General features: G+C 34.4%; 1 long non-coding RNA gene across 1 annotated transcript in view; it reads right to left on the reverse strand.

The window, feature by feature from the left end:
• LOC128861685 (uncharacterized) overlaps positions 1 to 5,943 on the reverse strand; it is a 33,343-nt gene extending 27,400 nt beyond the window's left edge. The window contains exon 1 of the long non-coding RNA XR_008454400.1: positions 5,875 to 5,943. This is a non-coding gene — a long non-coding RNA (uncharacterized LOC128861685). The remainder of the gene's footprint in view (positions 1 to 5,874) is intronic.
• Between the last annotated feature and the right edge of the window lie 1,612 nt (positions 5,944 to 7,555).

Genomic DNA, 7,555 nt, shown 5'->3' on the forward strand with positions numbered 1-7,555 from the left:
TAGCAACACGCTTTGCACTTGTATAGCGTAATTGCACTCTTTACTGGGTGTTTGGCAGAGCTCCTCCTCCTATTTGTAGTGCACGTCTTGATTATATTGCACAAATGGAGGGACCTATAGTTTTAAGCCGATTCCGAACTGCAAATGTTTTTTCGTAGCAGAAATACACTCGGAATTTTGCTACTGTTTGCCCAGGGGCGACCGCTATTCATCATTTGATTTTTTATGCTCGGAGATTTGAACGCGTACTATTCCAAATGGTAGTCAGAATCCATCCCATTCGTCTAAAACGGCCGCCGTATATGTTATCTATATATGTATGTATATAACTGGAGCGTATGTACATCCTTGTTGGGTATTTGACCGAGCTCCTCCTCCAATTTGTAAGAAGCGTTCATGAATGCAGTGATCTATGGATTTATGCCGCCTCCGAACGGCAAATGAGTTTTTATGAAAAGTTTTGTCATGGCAGAAACACACTCAGAGGCTTGACTCTGTCTGACCTGCACAAACCCATTCGACTACAGCGATCTCCTACACCATCTAGAGTTCATTGAGATCACAAGTACAATTTCTTTCAATAGATTAGGTTGGAGTGGTTGCCTATAACCTAGACCGTCATATCTTGGCGGATTGGCTGAGCAATCTTTGTGTCTTTAAATGGGCCGTATCACTCAGATGCTCAAAAGCTCCTGACCCCATGAATGTCCATCTCCTCCTTCAGAGTGCAAGCATTCGCACTTTTTAAGTCTCTGGCCCTCCTTCGTTCTTTAAACTTCTACATAAATCGCTATAGGCGGCTGCTAGCCTTATCGCATGTCATCGGTAATAATACGAGTATGGCCTGTTGGAAGCCCCATGGCTACGAATAATTATTTTCTGTCCAGACTGAAAAACTCCTGCAAGCTCCTCATATTCCATTCTTACCACACAACTTTGGTATCATAGCAGATGCAAGAGTTTCAATCTTGAGCCTAAACATTTGTGCAAAATGAGCTTGTAGGTAGCAAAGGACACACATAATCTTTTATAGATCGGCGAAAGTTTGACTGGAGTAAACCTACTTGTAAGCTGTAATCCACTTGTAAGCTTTGCTATCTCATTGAATTGTGTTTTGTTGCGCATGTTACAAATACCGCGTGAAAAACAAACTGCACGATCATCCTGTTAAGGAATCAGTCCCACTACAGTTTTGGAGATTTTTTGTGACAAGAAAAAAAATGTTACTTGAAGACAATCAACACATTTCCTTATTGCTGTCAAATTCATTTGAAAGACTCTACAATAGTCTGATAGGTGGACAACCTACAACTCCTTATAGAACCGAAGAGAACAGTGAGAGTCCGGAACATCTAAGGCCCATATTTCTCTAATGGATGTCTCTACTTGCTATTGCTGGTTTCAATTTATCATTGGTCCATGATAGTCTGTTAGGCCTTATAGGTGAATGCTACCCAACTATATATTTCATATATGTACATAGTCTTAGTACACCGGTTTTTGCACTCTCTGTAGGACAGAGAAAGCTAATTTCCTCTTTAAGACAGGCCGTATGCTCCAATGAAGATATAGGAAACGCAGTTGGTCAATCACCAGATATGTGATAGCGTGACGCTAACCACAGAGGTGTGTACCCAGTGTATTACTCTGGGAAACATGCCTCATCGTCGCCAGTTGCTCCTTTACAACTATAGAGCACAACTGTGACCTTTAGTCTAAGCTTCTGTATTTTTATATCAGTTGTAAAGGATGCTTTTAAATGGTATCACAAAACAGAAATATTGTTGGCATGTGTTTTTTTATTGTAATATGATCCATATTTCCATGACATTAATTTTTTGATTATGTTATCCGCAGTGGCGGACTAACCTAGTCAGAGGCCCAGGCTGGCATAATTGAATGAGGCCCTTCTAAGATTTTGATTAATTTCAAATATGTCTGCCTAAGTATTTTTACATAATTATGTTTATTTGGTAACATGAACCTTATACTTATATTAAATTTTATATTTTCGTGTCTTCATTTTACTGAACTCTTCAATAACTGCAGTGAAATCAATTTTGTTTTTGAAACTTTTCTTTCAATCGAAAGCACAAACAGATTGACGAGTCCCTCTTGATTCATTGTAGATCGAAGGTAATTTTTAATTAGTTTCAATTTATAAAAACTTCGCTCGCACCATGCATTTGAAATGCAAATGGTTAAGAAATACTGAAGTATAAGCGATATGCAGGGCAAGAATTTAGTAAAGTCTCATGTTATTATGAATTGTAGGAACTTCTTGACAAATAACTGGGAACTCGTTTTGACCCACCAGTGGTAGCTTCAAGTTTAAGGCAATGCTCTTTCAACACACGATCATATTTTGATAACAGTCGTACCAATTCTAGAAAATTTCCCCTGTTTTCAGAAGAAATCTCTTCACGATGGCCTCGGAAAGCAAGATTTTGTTCGGATAAAAATAGTGTTACATCTAAGAGTCGATGTAAAATGTATCTCCACTTCTGAGTTTCTCTGTTAATTATTTTCAAGTTATCTTTATCAATGGTTTTACCGATAGGTAATGATTTCCATTGTTCTAAATTTGATGAATGTTTATTGGATTTAATTTCCACCATTGACAAAAACCAGAGACAAATTTACTAACACTTTTGTCTCCCTCAGATGCTAATAACCGACAGCAATAACAGTATAATTTCTTTGGTGATGGTGAATATAGCATCCATTTCCTTAAATATTTAGTCTCGTTTAAACATGAGTAAAACCAAGACGAAGTTAAACAACGATGTTTTCACCTGGTTTTTCTATAGATTCAAAAGGTCCGTCCTTGTTTTGAAATATAATACTTCACTACCCCTTTCGACTATTAAACTTCGAATATGATCTGGCAGTGGTATTGGCCAGTCTACAGCATCATTGGATAACATGAAATTTGAAACAGTATTCTCTTCCTCAGTTTATTTTCTGATTTTAACAGTCTCATTAATTTTATCGTCCTGTTCTTCGTTGTCGCTTACGGCAGAGTTTTTGTTAATATCACAAGACGTTTCATCTGTTTTAGTAATGTCAGCATCAGCATTTGATTGTGTATTGGGGACAACAGTTTTATGAATTTGTTCGCCGATGGCATCTTTCCTTTTTTACTATGTAATAGGTATTTAGATAAATTCCAGCAAGCTGGCCTGTTCAGTCTTTGCTTTTTTTAGCCTTCATTTTTGAGAGCCAGATGGGTGAACTCGTTTCACTAAAAAAGGTATGAATAAATATCCTGTTTCTTCAAATGTACGACAATATAATCACTATTAAAACAATTTTGTTCATATTCCGCAACAAAAAAAACAGCATTACTAACTAATACTAAAGTAACTTTATGTGACTAAATATGATTACGAAATTAAATTAATTTTAAGAGAAAGGGCGTATTTCTTTCTGAAAAAATACACTTCGATCGACTACTTCGTTCATTCGTTCAGGGGATTCCCCACGTGAGTATTAGACGATGTGCTGCCCACATTTTGGATGCTTTTCCTATGTTAAATCAAACGGAGTAATTTAGTTACAGTGGCCGCCATTAACATAAAAGGACGCTCTTCCATAAGACTTACACGTAAAAGTGATAGTCAGCACCAGTTCTCTCCACCATATACTCTGCACACAACGAATAAAAGAATATTAGTACTGTACATTCTGTTCATACTACCAACATAAATATGTTTTTTTCTCAGTCGGTAAGACCAAGGCATTAATGCACTATTGTGTACAGTATAGATGACTGTACTGTACTTAGTATTTTACAGTCGAAAGTAAAATACTACGAATCTAGACATTAGAAATATATAATGTATAAAGCGCTTTAATTACGATTTAATCAAGGGAACTTGCAGCCATTTGGAGGCCCCCCAAGACCAGAGTCCCAGGGCGTAAAATGTTGGTATATTTTTTTGTATTTTTTAAAGTGAAATATTTTCAGTTCTTTTTTAAATTTTTGAATGTTTTTAAATTTTCCGGGATGAATTATACTTCAACAAAAAAAAACAAAAGTTATATATTTTTGTTCAAAATTTAAAGAATACTTCTAAAAATTAAATTGTTAATTTATAGAATTGAGTTTAAGAAGTAAACTGAAAACATTAATAACTTTGAGATCTATTCAATGTTGGAGAAAATTATGTATAGCTTTTTGAAGTGAAATTTTCTCGGATGTTTTAACATTTACAAAACAAAAAAAAATAGTTTTAAGATACAATTTTTGAATTTTTAAGATACAATTTTTTTAGTTTCTAATAATGTTGTTTTGAAAATTATGTTATAGATTTTTTTAAGCCACATATCTTCGGTTCTTATTTATATATTTTTAAACATTTTTGTGTTTTAAATTTTTGGGATACATCAAACTTTTTATTTAGTATTTAGTATTTTTGTGAAAAAAATGTTATCTTTTTGTTCAAAAGTTTATGGGGAAATGTTTTTTTTTTTTGTTTGTCATTTTCGAAAAACACTCCCTCAGATTTTTGTTTCATATTTTCTTTATTAATTGCTGAGACATGCTCAGCAATCCTGAAAGTTGGATAGTAGTCTTCCCATAATTTTCAAATTATATTCAAATACGCACAGCTTGCCAGTGAAAAGTCAGGTAAAATAGTGCTCTAGAGAGTGAGTGGCTGACAGACCCACTCGTATATTACGTGCGCTTGCAAATCGACCGAAGCGTCGCTACGTACGAATACACTACGGCATAAGCAGATACATAGTTAGTTTTCCAAAATCTGCGGCTTGATTTATCTGCGTAGTTCTATGTTGGCGTCCTAGATCAACGTTTGTGGCCCGACTTTACCGATAGAGCTTGGAAATTGCACCACGACAAGGCGCTGACGATTTTTATGGAGATGAGTTGTACGAGCCACTAGAAGCCAGATAAAATCCAACGACAGTTTTACTAAATATTAACAATTACTTTTTTTATCAAACTTAACACGAAAAATTAATAGTTTTATTTATTTATTGAAAAGAGGAGCAATTATAAATACTTCTTCCAATTACGTACTAACTGCCAGAGCCTTCGCGTTCAGTAAAGTTCATAGATATGCACTTCGATACTATTGAAAAATTATCTTATTTAATAAGGGTACCAGTAGTTAATATAATATTCAGCAGATCGGCATCGAGTATTACTTTTTGCTTTCATTCTAAATTTCAAATATGCATTTCCATATACTATTTACGTATACTTATTTTCATACATCCATATGTATGTATGTACTCTGCCGGTGTTAATTGTATTTCCGTTGTGAAATTATTTGCAGGATTATCATAAACAGGAGCTAAAGACATACTTACAAATGCTGAAAGCGATATAAAATGCATGCACACACTTGTAGTTAGCGACAGCCTTACTTATATATACTTGTACATATGCAACATCGGCTCATTAAAAGTCAAGGACGAAATGCGCTTTGTAAAATTCAGAGTTTTCTCTGTTTTTTTTTTTTGTTTTTCCTTTTGTACACATTTTTATGTGATAGTCATGTTTTGCTTGCACTTATATGCTATTGGTTTACGCTTCATGCTGAGAAAACAAAAGTATCAAGCAACAACCGAACTACGAAAAGCTACTCGATGTGCATATGTGTGTAGAAATGTATGTGCAGTTATATATGTATGGTGGAAACATTAACTTTGTAATATAAAATCAAATGGACACATATTAGAAGGAATATTTACAAAACGATCAAACAGTATAGGGTGAAAAATGTCACTCATTATGAAAGTGTTTGCAATGCTGCTAAAAACCAATAAAACAAAACACCAACAAACTGAAACGCAATGTGTACTTAGTTACTTGCTTGCTCAGTTAAACTTTGTTCTTTGACCTACCGTAATAGTTCCAATCGTGCTTGTGCTCACAGAGGAATTTTCCGTATTGAAAGCAGCGTAGCGAACGTTTTACGGCTGACTGTTTTGCATTAAAAAATAGTGACATAGGTCTCGATGTTAACAATTTGCAGGCATGTTTTTGATAAACTCAGCTGACTCCTTTGCAGACTCGGTGGAGCTTTAGAGAGCAATTGAGAGTGGTCGTTGAATTGTTACTCTGCTGCATGGCTCTGCTCGGAGTAAATGTGGTTGGTAGCTTGGAAAGCGATGGTGGTGAATTTTAGCAATGGTAAGTTCCTTGATGGTAAGTAAGGGTGAATTGTTGTTTATTTAAGGGGAAATTGTTTATTTAAGGGGTTAGGCCACTGGAGTGGCACAGTAAACAATCATTTTTTTTTTAATTCCTCCAGCGTGACAATGAAATAAAGGCAAATTCTTTTGCATACCACAGACTGCTGAAATTATCTTCTTCATAATGATGTATACAAACACTTTTTCGGTTTATTGAAATGCGTACGGTACACCAACTGCACTCGCAATTTTTAATTGACAGTGAACAAAAAAATTGTTTCCAATGCATGGGTGAATAGCTTCTATAGCTACTGTACCTATATATTTTTTTTTATATCAATTTTTATAAAACTGGTGCGTGCGAAATAATTTCAAAATTTAAAAACAAAATCGTCTTTAATTTTTTATAAAATCAACTATGCACTATATCAAAGCCATCCGTTCATACTTTCCGACAAAATAACTAGTCAATTAATCAAGTATTGATTTCGGCCGACTTTATGACAAGCCCTTTAAAATATTTCGGCACGGTACACATTACGTAACTTTTAAGTTTTTAAGGTATGTGCTGAGTAAAAAAAAGCCATATTTGAAATATCTTCATTGTTATAGTGATGTTGAGCTACTGAGGTGCGCACCCCTACATTAAACGATCAACACTTATTTCACTCGAGTGGTAGATTTTGTTCGCCCAACTGAAAATTTCGGTGCTACCGCAATAATTTTTCATAAGTCTCTTAACTCTTCAATGTTGTATCGAAAACAGTCTGCATTCCAGCTTTGTATGTAGTTGCAATCAGGTAATGTTTTTCAATCAAAAAATTTTCATGTAATATACATTTTTTAATTTTCTATTTTTTTCCTTATATGTATTTTTATTTTTTGTGTCTATCGAAAACTCAAAAATGAATGCAATCTTATTCAATTTTTGAATAATTCTTCGAATTTAGTGTTTACAAGTTATTCTGCATAATATAGCAAATTTTCGCCGTCGTAAATTAAATAATGAGGTTCTTTATAAATGTGGATAACGGATTGTTACTATAACAAGCCACTTTCTGAGAATCGTTATTTAAATGTCTATTGTTGTTGGGAGCTTATTCGTGCTTGGTCTATTCTGCAGAAGAAGACAACTGTTACTGCAAATTCTGTATTGTATTCGGAGCTGAATTTGTTTGTAAAGAAGGACATAAAATCCACACAACTTGTAATTCAACGCATATTTGAATATTGAAAAAAAAGCTGTGGAAAACTTAAAATATATACGAACGCTATATTGAATGGGCAAATAGTTCAAAACGATATTGTATCCCAAATTGATTTAGTGATAAATTTCATTAAGCTTGAAAGTAGATATAAATTGAATAGAACTTGTGGTAGGCAGGGACTC

The sequence above is a fragment of the Anastrepha ludens genome, chromosome 4 (genome assembly GCF_028408465.1).
Source record: "Anastrepha ludens isolate Willacy chromosome 4, idAnaLude1.1, whole genome shotgun sequence".
Taxonomy (NCBI): Eukaryota; Metazoa; Arthropoda; class Insecta; order Diptera; family Tephritidae; genus Anastrepha; species Anastrepha ludens.